General features: G+C 46.4%; 1 pseudogene; it reads right to left on the bottom strand.

Annotated features, from left to right (window-relative positions):
- Positions 1-8,371: 8,371 nt before the first annotated feature.
- On the bottom strand, positions 8,372-9,917 carry LOC142432636 (protein Mis18-beta pseudogene; annotated as a pseudogene).
- Between the last annotated feature and the right edge of the window lie 5,624 nt (positions 9,918-15,541).

Here is a 15,541-nt window from a genome sequence, read left to right as displayed (position 1 = left end):
AGCTAGATGACGGCTTGTTTACCTTCAAGCCTTTAAGATCCCAGATGCTATATCTTTTGATAGCTGGGTACCATCAGCTTTCTTCACCACATTTGCTTATGTACCTGCTTTGTCTTCAGCATTCATGTTGGGAAGGTGAGCATCATGGAATGTAATTTTAATAGAACACAGTATTCTTGCATTGAGGGAGTACTTGAGTGGAGGCCCAATGTCCATCTGCTACCTTAATACTAAAGCTATGAATCTATGCACATAGATCTATTTCCCCATCATCATATATAAATATATTTACATATGTACATGCCTGTAAAGCTCTTTCTTACACATATATGAGTGTCTCTGGACTTGTTTCTCTAGTCACCCCAGCCTAACACACAAGTGACAAGGAGGTCAGACGAGTTATGGTCAAAATCAAAGTTATTGCCAGAAAGTATGCTCCTGACTTTGAACATGAAGGCAAGAGCCCAAAGCCAAGTAATGCACCTGGGCTCCTATGGCTGGAAGAGACAAGAAGACAGATTCTCCCCTAGAACTTCCAGAAGGAAGTCAGCCCTGACCACAACTTGATTTTAGGACCATAAGATCCACTCTGACTCTGCTCTGCATAACGGTTAAACAACTTTGGTTGGTTACAGCAGCAGCCAGAAACCAGTACACTGGATGCCTCCCGATAATTCTATAGTAAACATACTATTAGTTTCTCAATTTTATGGGAAAGGAAATTAAGGCTCAGACTTACAGGAAACGAGTCCAAGTAACAATAATAAATGTAGGATGCAAACTAAGGAGAACGCAGTAGATGTCTCTCTAAGGACCAGATCCAGAGGTAAGTGGATACAAAATAATGTCCAAAGCAGACATGAGCCTTGACTTCATCCATCTTACTTCCTGCCACAAGAAACCGACAATGAACCTCAACGTCAGTGATAAGTAAATAAATATCTACCTCTGATTTATTACATAACTGTCTTAGTCTGGGTGGACTAGAGAAACAAATTCACATATATATATATATATATATATATGAAAGAGTTTTATATAAAAGAGTAATTGTATATTAAGAAAACACTACAGCCCATTCCAGATCAAATCCATCATTGTGATATTAGCCCATAGATCTGAAAGCAGTCTATTAATTCCTCTTCAGACTCACGAAACACATGCAATGACTCAGAATGCTGGAAAATCACATGCCGGTGGGTAGGAAGTCATGTGGATCCAGTGGCGGTGGAAGCAGCTCAGCACTGGCAGGGGTCTCCACGTGGCTCCTCCAGCTTCAGGGCTCTGGCTCCATCAGCGTGGCTCCATGTGGCTTGTCAGCAGGAATGTCTCACAGGGAGAGTGTGTCTGACCTCCAGTGAGCTATTTATCTCCATCACGCCTCCAAATGAAGTCATCAAGCTGCGACCTGATTGACAGGCCAAACTCCACCCCTTCACTCTTAATAGTCTCAAATTGACACCACATGATGTAATCACTACAATAATGAAGCCTAATCAGACTTACCTCTGCTTGCCGGGAGACCCTGGGAATTTGCAGGAATGGTCATTCACTCCCAAAATACGATGACATTTATGGGGTTAAGGGATGAGAACGATGCTGGTCAAAGGTCCACTGAGCTCCTCCAGGGACAACCCATTTCTCTGTTTCTCTTTACATCACAAGTGCTCAAAAGGTTGCCTACGCTCACTCTCCCTTCTCCAGTTCTCTCCGAAACTCATCTCCACCCTTTTCCCTCCACGCTACCAGGATCACCAGGTGTTGCTAGACACAATTGGTTGTTTCTCAGTCCTCGTTCGACGAGACTCCTCAGTCACGTATGATCCTGGGGTGAGAAACATGAAGAGAGTGCATGCGGACAAATTCTCCATACTCAATGATTCAAGAACCCTGGGAGGCCAGGCGTGTGGGTGGAGGGAGGCCTTCGCATGAGCGGGTTGCAGAAGACTCCCTGGCACATTCTCCTAATGAAAAACCATCCCCACAAGATCCTCCCATAGTAGTGTTCCCTGAATGTCACCTCTTACAAGCTCATGGCTGATCACTATGTGGCTGGAGGCCTTGATCTAGAGAGGCAGATGTGTTTCTCTTGTTCTCCCCTCTGCCTGACCCTCGGGCTATCCTTAGGTCTCTCCCCCAATGAGCTCAGGAACCTCTAAGGTTGTGATACTGCCCACCTTGTTATATACGTAGCTAGTGAGGCTGGCCTGTCCTGAGATGATATAAACCTGTAAAAGAATATATTGGCTCTCTCTTTCTGGTTCCCGATGGCATGGAAGAGGTGAGCCCTTGCTGGCCTTCTGTGTCTATTTATTCCCTTCAATTACACAACCGTCCCTCAGGACACATCTGGATGTGGACTGACTCCCACAGCCTCCCTCTCTTCAAGCTGCCTCCTCACTGGCACCCAGGACGGCACACCTTATAGCTTCTTCCTCATGAGACTTCCCCAGGCTCTTCTCCATCTGCCTTCATTTCCCTCACCCATCATCATCACATCACACTAGCCACACACTTTGGCATCACCAGCCCGGGCTTCTTTTAGGACATTCAGACCTTTATATTCAATACCTACCTGGCATTCCATCTAGAGGTCACATGGCTCCTCAGACTAACACCCTCGGGGTCCTCTATGTAACCTATTTCCACCTTTCCATTTAGTAGGCGACAACTTCTTGATATCCTCCTAGCTCTTCTCTTTCCCTAAATCCTCACCTCCAATGGAAAGTCCCCTTAACTTGATCTTCAAATTAGAGCCAGACATGTCTCCTCCTGACCAACACTACCTCCCGCTCCAAGCCTCACTACCTCCTGCCCGGAGCATCTATTAGCATCTTCCCACTCGTTCTCCCGTCGTCCTGGCCCCAGTCTAGTTCCTTAATAGAGCAGCCATGAGAATACTGCTAAAATCTTGGCCCTGTGATGCTCCCCTCCATTCACGGGTTTCTGGACTCTTCCATCTGTCTGTAAGACCCCACCTGGTCTGTACCATCCTCCCAGGTGGTCTCCTTTTCTCTGTTCCAAACTCTTGCTTTCTTATCATCTGTGTCTGCCTGGGGGCCAGCATACTGTGTACACTCCCTCTTTTTCCTCCTCCTGGGATTTGTTGGCCTTAGACCCTCACTCTGCTCCTTATAAGACTGACTGTGGAAAATCGCCCTCCCCTCTCAATGAATGTCATTCTCCTTTCCTCGAATTATTTTCCTCCAAACATACCACCATCCACCGTGCTGTAGTTTTATTTATTAGTTTTGTCTCTGTGCTTCCACTGGTTGCCTCCACAACGATCATCCTTGAGGGCAGAGCATTTTGAGGACATGTCTACCAAGACACCTGCACCTGGGACAATGCTGGCACATAGTAGGTGTTTCATAATACTTGGGGAAGGCGTTGACAAATAAAGACCCTGTTCAAAGCCCCACACTGAATGTTAAAATAGGCACACACGTGCACATGGATATATGTATAAACCACACACGTTCACGGCTATAAATACAACAGGGGTGACAGTTGTGGTAGCTACATCATCTGGTGTCAATTTGGGACTAAGAGGATTAAGAGTGAAGGGGTGGAGTCTAGTCTGTCAATCAGGTGATAGTCAATGAGGCCTCTGTGTGGGCATGGTCTTCTCCTAAGAATTCTGGGAGCTCTTGTGTTTCTTCCTTGGAGGTGGGAGACATACTGTCAAGACTCGCTCACTGAGAGACCCTCTACTGACTAAATAAATGGCAGTACGCTGAGAGATCCCATTTCCTGAGAACTGGAGGAGCCAAGTGGAGACCGCTGCCAGTGCTGAGATGCTTCTACCACCACTGGGTCCACAAGACTTTGCACCCACTGGCCTGGGATCTTCCTGCATTTGGTGTCATTGCATGTGTTGTGTGAGTCTGAAAAGGCCTTTATAGGTTATTATCAGCCATATGGGCTAATATCAGGCTTAAGGACTTGATCTGGACTGGGCTGGGATGTTTTCTCAATATTCAATTGCTCTTGTATATACACACATGAGGCTCCCTGAATTTGTTTCTCTACCCAGACTAACGCAATAGTCCAGACTGATCTTGAAGAATGGAAAGACCTGTGTGGGCAGAAACGGGGAAGGAAGGGCACTGCAGAAATAACTGCATGTGGAAAGTCACAGAGAGCTTGGTCAGGTTGAGTGTGGTGAGTTTTAGGACCCCCAGAGAGCAGAGATAGATGCCCCCATCCAGGAGAAGATGGGGTGTCTCCCATTCACAGTTCTCGGGAACAAGGAAGGTCAGATTCCTGGAGTGACTAAATTCCAGGACCCTCAGAATCTAGTTGTAGTGGGTTTAGGTCAGAGTTGATGGGAGACTAGGGGATGCAGGACCCAGAGGGAAGATTTCCAAGATGTGTCCCTGAAAGACACTTGAAGCTCAGACCCAGATTCTCCCAGTTCCTAACCTAGTAGACTTTATCTAGCATCCTCCCAGCATGGGGTGCAGGGGGTCCTCTTCTAGCCCTGTCCTGAGGCCCATGTTAGTCTCCTGTTCCTTTTCTGTTGAATGCACAAGCTCTAAGTCAAGCTCACTGCCATCAAGAGCTCATGGAGACCCAACAGGACAGGGTAGAACTGCCCTTGTTAGTTTCTGAGGCGGTAGCTCTTTATAAGAGTAGAGAGCCCTTGTCTTTCTCCCACAGAGTGGCTGATGGTTTTGAGCTGCTGACCTTGCAGTTAACAGCCCATCTCGTCACCACTACACCAGATCTGTCACATACAAAAAGAGCTGCTCAAATGCATACCTCCATTTCAGACTTCCTCTCCTTGTATGAAAAAAAAAAAAACAAACCTCTCTATCCTGGCACCTCTGGTGGCCAGGGAGCAGTCACTGGTCCTGGGAAACCCTTAGGATCACACAGGGTCCTGGATCTCCTCCTACACTTTTTAATTTGGATTGCTTGTGGCCACCGGGGCATCTTGCTCTATGCCGATCCCTTCCCTGAACCCGTAGGTCAGAGCTATTCAAACCCTGGATGTGGTGGGAATCATAGCAGGATGTGGGGGTGCACAGGCCTTCTTATACCATCACTGACTCTCGCGTTCAGAGTAAATCACAACTGAGGTCTTAAAAGTGCATCTAAGATGCAGGTATTGATCTCTTCCCATCGGAAAACAAACACACACACACACACATACACATACACACACACACACACACACACACACACACAAGAAGAGTTCAGGAAACCAAAGACCCAAGGAAACACTTAGTCCGGAGGACGAATGGACCATGTGAGCCAAAGCCTCCCCTTGGCTGAGCCCGGAAGTCCGAGATGGTGGCTGACAGCCATACGAGATCTCAAGAGGAGGCGGTGAGAGGGAAGAAAGCACAACACAATCCAAAACCATAAAAATGACTAGACTTACTGGTCTGATGGAGACTAGTGGAATCTCTGAGACTGTGGTCCTCAGACACCCTTCAAACCTGGAACTGAAACTGCCCCAGGGAATCACCTTTCAGCCTAACAGTAGCTAGGTCTGTACAGTGGACAATAACACCCAGAAAGAGGGTCCTATTTAGGACAACAATCACCACAGGGGACCAAAAAAGGCAGCCTCTCCTTAAGCCCAAAGTCCAGAAGGCAGGAAGGGCCAGAAAAGCAGGATAAAAGGAAACGGGAAAGCCAGGAGGAAATGGGAATACGTCAGTTGAGCTGGACATCGAGGTAGCCTACTCAAGTCGTTGGTGGTTCAAGTAGTTAATGATCCCTGTCAGCTGGGAGCTCAGCTGCTAAAACACTGAGCAGAGCATCTCCATGTCATATCCCGTGTATCCTGGACTCCTCTCGGCGTGTTGTTGTTGTTAGTGTAGTCGAATGGGTTCTGACTCAACTCGATCCCATGTAACAACAGAACAAAGCCCTGTCTGGTCCGGCACCATCTTCCCAATCACTGTGATAGCTGAGCCCTCTCAGCACAGTGGCTAGTGTCCATCACAGGCAACGTCAAAAGATGGAGCCTCCCAAGACACTGAAACAAAAGCTTCAAAGCTTCTTACCGTTGGATGCTGTACAATACCACTAACCCTGATTCCTGGGTTTTTCTTTCTTTCTTTTTTTTTTTACTACTAAAAGGAGAAAAATTGATTTATTGGCCAATCGTTACACAATTGCTGTATGTGAGAATAATAGTAGCCAATAACGTCAAACACCTCCTCTCCCCCCAAGAATTTATTTCAAAGGACAGCATTGAATCTGCACCTCCGGGAGAGGGACATATCTGATGGGAGCAGATGAAGGGGGAAGAGGAGAGAGTGGAGCACATCCTGGTCCACCAGGCCGTGAGGACGATGCTCCCAATTAGAGCAGCCAGTCCACAGAGAGGACCACATGGCCAGCCCCACTATGAAACATGACATCCCTCACTGACCCATAGCCTTACAGAGGACAACAATGGAGACACAGTGTGGGAACTGCACCTGATCTGATCCCGCCACACCAAGGCAAAACACTAAGGGAGTGCAACAGAATAGCAAGGGAATGGAGCGACGAGGTCCTCAGGGAATGCTGGAGGTGGACTTTGGGGCCAGGGTGTGGTCCCCCAACAGACTGGACTGGAAAACACTCCTAGAGGCCAACAAACAATCCTTGAACTAGCTACAAGCTTTTCTTTTTTGTTGTGTTGTGTTTTGTCATTTGTTTGTTGTTATTGTTGCTTTGGTCTATATTGTTGCTTGGTTTTGCTCTGTCTTGTTTTTGTGCATGTTATTATCTCCACAGGTCTGTCTAAATAAGATAGGCTGGATGAACAATCTGTAGGAGAAAACACTGGGACCAACAGTTCCAGGGGGACATGGGAGATGGGGGAGTGGGGGGAAAGTTAGTGGTACAAGGGAAAAACAAGTGATCCAAATTGGTGGTGAGGAGGGTGTGGGAGGCCTGGTAGGGTATGATCAAAGGTAATGTAACCAAGAGGAATTGCTGAAACCTAGGTGGGGACTGAGCATGATAGTGGGACAGGAGCAAAGTCAAGGGAAATAGAGGAAAGAGCTGGGAGGCAAAGGGCATATATAGAGGTCTAGATAAAGACATGTACATATGAAAATATATTTATATATGAGGATGGGGAAATAGATCTATGTGCATATATTTATAGCTTTAGTATTAAGGTAGCAGAAGGACATTGGGCCTCTACTCAAGCACTCCCTCAATGCATGAATACTTTCTTCTATTAAATTGGAATTCTATGACGCTCACTTTCCCGACACAACCGCTGAAGATAAAGCAGGTGAATAGGCAAATGTGGCGAAGAAAGCTGATGGTGCCTGCCTATCAAAAGAGATAGTGTCTGGGGTCTTAAAGGCTTGAAGGTAAACAAGCGGCCATCTAGCTCAGAAGCAACAAAGCCCACATGGAAGAAGCACACCAGCCTGTGCGATCACGAGGTGTCGAAGGGATCGGGTATCAGGCATCATCAGAACCAAAAATCTCACCATAGTGAATGAAGGGGGAGTGCAGAGTGGTGACCCAAAGCCCATCTGTAGGCCACTGGAGAGCCCTTACAGAAGGGTCTCAGGGAGGAGAAGATCCAGTCAGGGTGTGATGTAGCAACGATGAAAAATACAACTTTCCTCTAGTTCCTAAATGCTTCCTCCCCACCCCTCTATCATGATCCCAATTCTGCCTTGCACGTCTGGCTAGACCAGAGGATGCACACTGATACAGTTAGAAACTGGACACACAGGGAATCCAGGGTGGATGATTCCTTCAGGACCAGTGGTGAGAGTGGTGATACTGGGAGTGTGGAGGGAGGGTGGGTTTGAAAGGGGGAACTGATTACAAGGATCTATTGTGACCTCCTCCCTGGGAGACGGACAGCAGAGAAGGGGGTGAAGGAAGACGTTGGACAGGGAAAGCTATGACAAAATAATATTTTATAAATTATCAAGGGTTCATGAGGGAGAGGGAAGCTGGGAGAGAGGGGGAAATGAGGACCTGGTGCCAGGGGCTTAAGTGGAGAGCACATATTTTGAGAACGATGAGGGCAATGAATGTACAAATGTGCTTGACACAATTGATGTATGTATGGATTATGATAAGAGTTGCATGAGCCCCCAATAAAAAGATTAAAAAGTCAGTCCTCTTTTCCGACCAACTATCCATCTCTAGATGATAGCACACATGGAACACTGCTCTCTAGTCTGTAAATGTGGAGTCAGAAATGTTTATTGAAATAAATATGAGGAATCTGATGAGAAGCTAAAATATGTTACGACAAATAGCCACGAAGCCCTCGTGAAAGGCTCCTTAGTTTCTCACCATCTATAAACAGCTCCACGAATCATTTGGAAAATCAGCCTCAAGGCAAATAACACCCCCCCCCCCACCTGCGTGCCCTAACCCCCTGCTTTCAGTCAACCACTCCTGAGAAAGACCAAGCAGCACTAGTCGTGGAAGAGCACACTGAAGCTGAAGATAGTGCGCAAGCCCTGGTTCTGGCCCAGTTTTCTGGCTTGGACTCGCCAAGTACTGCTTCCTTCAGGATCCGCACTAGGGAATGGAAGCGAGTGCGTGTCTGCCGAATCTCCTCCTTCAGCGCTGGAGTCGTTTCTGTGAGGGGCACGCTGTGAATATCCATCTCAGAGGCGTTTGCGACGGCTTCTGCTTTGAAGAGATAGCAGCACCCCACTGTATCACTGGAAAGGAAAAGGGGACCTCTCAAGGCAGCAAAAGTCGCATGGGTAGAAATAGAGATGGAAACCAATGGCAACCGCACAGGAGCCCCAGAATAAAAAGTTGTCAATACTGTTACTGAGTGCACCCTCAATGCCAACTAATAAGGGTGTTTCCAAATGAACTTGGCTTGTGGCTCTGGAGAAGACCACGGCCCCGAGAGCTGGCGACAGGTCCCAGGTGAGGGGCAAGGAGTTGGCGAGCATGGCATAACACTGCGCAGTGGAACACGGATCACCTCTCCGGCTGCAGCCACGACGGCAGCGAGTGGCCAGCTGCCACTTCCTGGGTTTTTCTTCTAACTCCTTTACATCCAAAATTTGCATGCAGTGGTCTTTTGCAGACTTCTCAGAATTTTCTGCTGCCACCCTCCTAGCTCTTGCAAATACAGAGCATTTTCATCCCCACCACTACCCCTAAATGTACTTCCTTTTTCCCCTCTCTCTTAACATACGTCATTGGAAAGGGATGACTAGTCTTGCCCTGATGCCAGTCTTACAGGCAAATTTTTCAATATTTCGCCATTAAGTATGATGTTAGCCGGCATCAAAGAGTTCGACAACAAAGAAAGTGTGAACATGATGGTGGCAGTGATTGTGCAATTCTGCCTGATCTCACTGAAATGTGGGTTGTTATAATATCTGTAAGAGCTCCCAATAAAATGATTTTTTTAAATATGATGCTAAAAGTAGGGTTTTCATTGTGTCTCTGATCGGTGTAATGCGATGGATTGATTTTATATGGCCTTTCTAGCCATGGCCCTGTGAGCCCCACCAAAGGATTTTGTACGAGTCAACTGCCATTGAGTGCATTCTGATTTACAGTGGCCCAGTGGGACAGAGTAGGGCTGCTTCACGGGGTTTCTGAGGCTCTAGGTCTTTATAGGAGCGCACGTCCTCATTTGCTTCAGGGGAGCGATGGGTGGTTAGCAATCCCATACTTAGCCCGATCTCGGCCACTATTGCTGACCGTCTTTGAATTGTACCACCAGTTCAATTCTGACTCACGGCAACCGTCTGTACAACAGAACGAAATACTGCCCGGTCCTGTGTCATCCTCCTATTTGTCATCATGTGTGTGCCGTTGTTGCAGCCACTGTATCAATCCATCTCGTTGAGTGTCTTCCTTTAAAAAATAAAAATATATGACCCTCTACCAAGGATGCTCTTCTCTAAAGCCTGGTGCGTCCTGCAGCCGAAATACATGCAACGAAGCCTGGCCATCCTTGCTTCTAAAGAGCCACCCTTGTTTGAGGCAGGTACGTCTGTTCGTCTGGCAGTCCAGGGTCACTTCATATTCTTCCCCAGCACCTTAATTCAAGTGCACCCATTCTTCTTTGGTCCTTCTTACTCATTCATTATCCAACTTTCACAGGTGAAGGAGGCCGTTGACAAATACCGTGGCTTGGACCAGGTGCACCCTAGTCAGCAGAGCCAGACAATTGCTCGTTAGCACTTTAGGGAGGTATTTTACAAAGGCGCCCAATGCAATACGCTCATGGACATTTTCTTGACTGCTGCTTCGGTGGGTGCTGATTGTGGATCCAAGCAAAATGAAATCCTTGGGCACTTCCTTCTTCCTCTGTGTATCATAACGTTGTTCTCTGGTTCCGTTGTTCATTGGTTCCATTTTGAGGATTTTTGTTGGTTTTTTTTTACATTGAGGTGTAATCCACCCAGAAGGTTGCGGTCTTTGATCTTCATCGGTGAATGCTTAAGTGCCCTTGGCTTTCAGCAAGGAGAGTTATGTCATCTACATGTCACAGGTTGTTAAGGAACCTTCCTCTAATTCTTATACCGAGTCGGATTATTTACTCAGCATACAGATCGAAAAAGTATGGTGGAAGGATACAACCCTGACTTCATCTTACCTGATTTTAAACCATCCAATGTCCCCTTGCTCAGTGTGAATGACTGTCCCTTGATCCCTGTAGAGCAGTGGTTCTCAACCCTCCTAATGCTGCAACCCTTTCATACAGTTCCTCATATTGTAGTGAACCCCCCAACCATAAAATTATTTTCCTTGCTATTTCATAATGGTAATTTTGCTAGTGTTATGAATCGGGCGACCCCTGTGAAAAGGTCGTTCGACCCCTAAAGGGGTCGAGACCCACAGGTTGAGAACCGCTGGTGTAGCATTTCCACAAGAGCACAATATTCCGGAATTCCCATTCTTCCCAACGTGATCGTAGTTAGTCATGATGGACGTGGTTGAATGTCTTCACATAGTGCATAAAACACAGGTAAGCATGCTTCTGCTAGTCCCTGCTTTCAGGCAACATCTCTCCGACCTTAGCAGGAGCATCTTTCTTTCCACATCCTCTCCTGAATCTGGCGTGAATTTCTGGCAGCTCTCTGTCAGTGTACTGCTGCAACTATGCCTAAATTGCCTCATCACATTTTTACTCGGGTGTGCTATCAATGAGATTAGTGAATAATGTCTACGTTCGGTTGGGTCACCGTTCTTTAGAATGGATAGAAATATGGATATGTTCCAGTGAGTTGGCCAAGGAACTGTCTTTCAAATTCCTCGGCATAGATGAGTGAGTACGTCCTGTGCTGCATCAGTCTTTTCAAATCATTTCACTTGGCATTCTATCCATGGAGTCTGGTTCTTCCACAATGCCTTCAACACAGCTTAGACTTCTTTCTTCAATGCTTTGCTATTTTCTCTTGATCATCTGAGTAGGACTATGTAAATAAGGTGATTGTAACCTACCCAAGGGATCTGATAGCTTATTATCAATGTGGTAGTCACCTAATCTGGTGTCAATTGAAGAATTCAGAGTTTAGGCTGTCAATCTGGAGATGGCCAATGAGACTTCTGTGTGGGCATGGCCTTCTCCTGAGAATTCTGGGAAATCTGAGACTTCCTCCTTGGAGGTGGAAGACGTTTCCATATGGGCTAATATCAGACTTATGGACTTGATCTGGACTGGGCTGGGATGTTTTCTTCATATATAATTACTCTTTATATAAAGTTCTTTCTTATACACATGTGAGTGTCTATGAATTTGTTTCTCTAGTCTACCCAAACTAACACCCCCAGGACCCCGACAGGGAGATCATCCTACAATGAAGACACAGAGGGATGGAGATAACACAAGGTGGTGGAGCAGCAGAGAAACAAAGGTAGCACAGGTGGTGCTTCCAGGACAGAGCTAGAAAGCTGAGCACATTGGGGCAGGAGATTCTCTAGCAGAATGTGGCGCCCCCAGGTGCTTAGAGCTGGAACTAAAGAACTTTGTAACAATTGCTTGATCGGGGCAGAGACTGGCTGAAGGCCCCAAGAGACCCAAGGGATTCAAGGCCAGGGAGAAGCCTGCCTATGGGTACAGCAGGGGGAAAACTACCTTGAGATCAAAGAACTGTATCCTGAGTCATGTTGGATCCTGAATTGTAACTTGCGACTTATCAAAAGCAGACAAACAAACAAACCCATAATTGTGAGTATTATCTGAGTTCACTGTGCCATTGCAACACATTATCAAACCCAGTAAAGGGGTCGAGTGCTTTGGGATAGACAGTTGGGGTCAGAATTGTTCAAATTAAAAAGAAAAATGTTGGAGGGTGGAGTGATTGTCTGACCTCTGCCTAACTGGAATCAGCCTTGGGCTATTGATGCTGATAAATCTCCTCCCCTCATGTGACAAGGTGCTGCCACCACATTATCTGTACCATTTGATTGAAGACGAGCTTTTCTAGTTCAAATACACTGACTTCATTTTAAAATAAATCATAAATGAGCGGTCATTTTTCATATCCTTTTGTAACAATTGTAAGGCACCTCTGATATTTTAAATGGTGTTCACGTAGTGAATTGTATGGACTTTTTATGTTTTGAAATTTTTAATTTTTATTAAGTCATTGATATCACGTCAAAGGGGCAGTTTGGGCCTCCCTGAGGGACTCCAATGGTGTCCCCATTTCATGTTGAATTTTAGAAACACAACGGCTCTGAAGGGGCAAGCTCAGGCCTGCGGGATGGAAGGGGAATGGTTCCCAGTGATGCTCCTATAGGGCAGCCCTGGCTGCCTTCAAATGAACAGTAAGTGCATTATCCTTATGGGAAACACTCACGCCTTGGCACAACTTGCCTGGCCTATTTCTCACCGACGCGGTTTTCAATGTTCCTAACATGTTTTCATAATGAGCCAATGTGATCATCTTGTGTTCTTTGAGAATATCTATCGAGATGACCCTTTGGAATTCCTCCCCGCCTCCCAAAAAGTCACTATAACTGTGCTAGGCCAAGTTGACTAGAGAAGGAAATTCAAAGACGTTCATATATGTGTAAGGGAGAGCTTTATAGCAAGAGGCAACTACATATCATGCAAACATCCCAGCCCAGTCCAGAACAAGTCCTTAAGTCCGATACTAGTCCATAAATCCCTCTTCAGACTCATGAAAGCCACATGCAATGATGCAGAATCCAGGGAGAGTACAGGTCGGTGGGTGCAGAGTTGTGTGGCTCTGAGATAGTTAAGGTTTATTGTGCCAACCTAGCCAATAAACACATGTGGGGTTAATTGAAAGGAGGAGAGAAAAATAGCTCGGTGAGCCTCATCTTTCTAGTTCTCGGGTCTCTTGCTTTATGATGGTCGGATCAGGGTGTAGCTGCATTAGCCAGTTCTCTGCTTCAGCTGGCAAGGCTCACTTCCTGCAAGATGTCCCCGGGGAGAAGCCCCATGGACCTTCCCCAATGCAGCCCTGGGTGCTGGAGCAGCCGTGTGGAGACCCCTGCCAGCGCTGAGATGCTTACACGTTCACTGATTCAGCTTTCCTCCTGAAGTCGGCGTCATTGTGTGTGCTTTGTAAGATGGAGGACTTTGTAGATTAGTGTCAAACATGTGGCCTAATGTTGGACTTATGGGCTTGGACAGCACCCGGTTGGGACGCTTTCTGAATGTACACTTACCCTTTCTATAAAACTCTCTCTTATACATATGCGTCTCTGTGGATTAGTTTCTCTAGTTTACCCAGGCTGACACAGGATCCAATGGTGGTGTCTCTGGCAGCTCTCTGAGTGACTCTACAGCAGGAAGGTGAAGCAGAGCGAGAGGGAGGTTCCCAGGATGCTCCTTATGAGGAGGTCACGCCACAAGGAGGCACCATCAGGCTGTGATCCGATGGACAGCTAGACTCCACCCCTACACTTCAAATTGGCACGACATGTCACTACCACAACAAGCCGAGCTGCCCACTCAGCCTTGCAAGTAACTGGCCCACGAAAGTCCCTCGGAAGTCACTATTTTGATTGGACCTTACTTGTGGAAACACCTGTGTGAACCACAGACGAGAGTGCTGTTGAGAGAATTCATCTGCAGCCATCCACTGATTTCAGAGACTTGTCTAAGTACATTGTGTTCAAAATTCACCTGTGCACCCATTTCTGACGTGTGTGCGTGAAATGCATGCTGGATTAAATACGCTCGTGTAAAATTGCTTCTATGTTCATAAAAAGTATTGGCCTGCAATTTTCTTTCCTTCTTCCTGCCCTGGTTAGGTTTGTGTGTCAGGCTTACACTTTCCTTCATGAGATGGTTTCTCCCTCCTCCAGTCCCTAAGAAAGTCTGGAGGAGTTTGGGACTATTGCTTCCTGAAATCTTTCCTATAATTCCGCATGCGGTGGCATCGTGATTAATTACATCATTGCCTGTGGTGGATGGCGATGAAGAGCTTATGCAGTAAGCACCCCGAAGGGTCAAGTGGCAATGGTGATTCGTTGCTATGGTAACAATAGTACCCACAGAGATGGAGCGAGAGACGGTCGGATCCTAACTGTCCTGGAAAAACTGAGGGAAAACAAAGTATAAGCTCAGATCTTACCTCTGGAAAACCACATAATTGGGGGTTTTGAGGGGATGTTTACTATATTTAAGGAGCCTTGTTTACATGGTGGGTTTGGGTTAGTCCCAGTTGACTAGAGAAACTAATCCAGAGACCCTCATATGTGTACAAGAAAGAGCTTCATATCAAAGAACAATTGAGTATTGAGAAAACATCCCAGCCCAGTCCAGATCAAATCCATAAGACTGATATTAGCCATTATGTCTGATACAAGTCTATACTCTTCAGACTCATGCAACCCATGCAGTGACACTGAATGGAGACCAGTGGGTGGAAAGTCTTGTGGATCCCGTGGCAGGGGAAGCATCTCAGTGCTGGCGTGGGTCTTCAAGTGGCTCCACCAGTTCCAGGGCTCTGGCTCCATCAGCTTAGCTCCATGTGGCTTGTCAACAGGAATGTGTAGCAGAGAGTATGGGTCTGGGCTCCAGTGAGCTATTTATCTCCGTAGCACCTTCAAATTAGGTCATCAAGCTGAGACCTGATTGACAGGCTAAACTCCACCCCTTCACTCTTAATAATCTTAATAGACTTAATAGTCTAGTAAGACTTAATAGTCTTCACTTTTGATAGACACCAGTCTTCACTCTTAATAGATGCCACCATGCACATTGAGCTGGGAACTGGAAGTTCAATGGTTCGAACCCACCAGCCGTTCCTTGGGAGAAAGATGAAGCCGTCTGCCCCTGATACACCTTAAATTCTTGTGTATTAGAGCTTAAATTGTGAGTACCCGGTTTGCAGGAGGCTATGGGTGACAGTGAAAGCCCAAATTTCATTTACAGAGCCCCATATGGACTAAGCTTCCATTGAGTTGGCGTGGGCCATTGCCCAAGGATGTGAACAGACTTGTCCCCAGAGTGTAATGGGGACAATTCCAGATATAGTTAGGTGAAAATTTAATATTTTTTGTTTTTTTGCATGTATAATTCTGTGCCATTGAATTTTTAAAATCGTTTTATTGGGGGCGCGTGCAACTCTTATCGCAATCCATACATCCA

The sequence above is a fragment of the Tenrec ecaudatus genome, chromosome 18, assembly GCF_050624435.1.
Source record: "Tenrec ecaudatus isolate mTenEca1 chromosome 18, mTenEca1.hap1, whole genome shotgun sequence".
NCBI lineage: Eukaryota > Metazoa > Chordata > Mammalia > Afrosoricida > Tenrecidae > Tenrec > Tenrec ecaudatus.
This window is presented reverse-complemented; position numbering and strand designations above follow the sequence as displayed.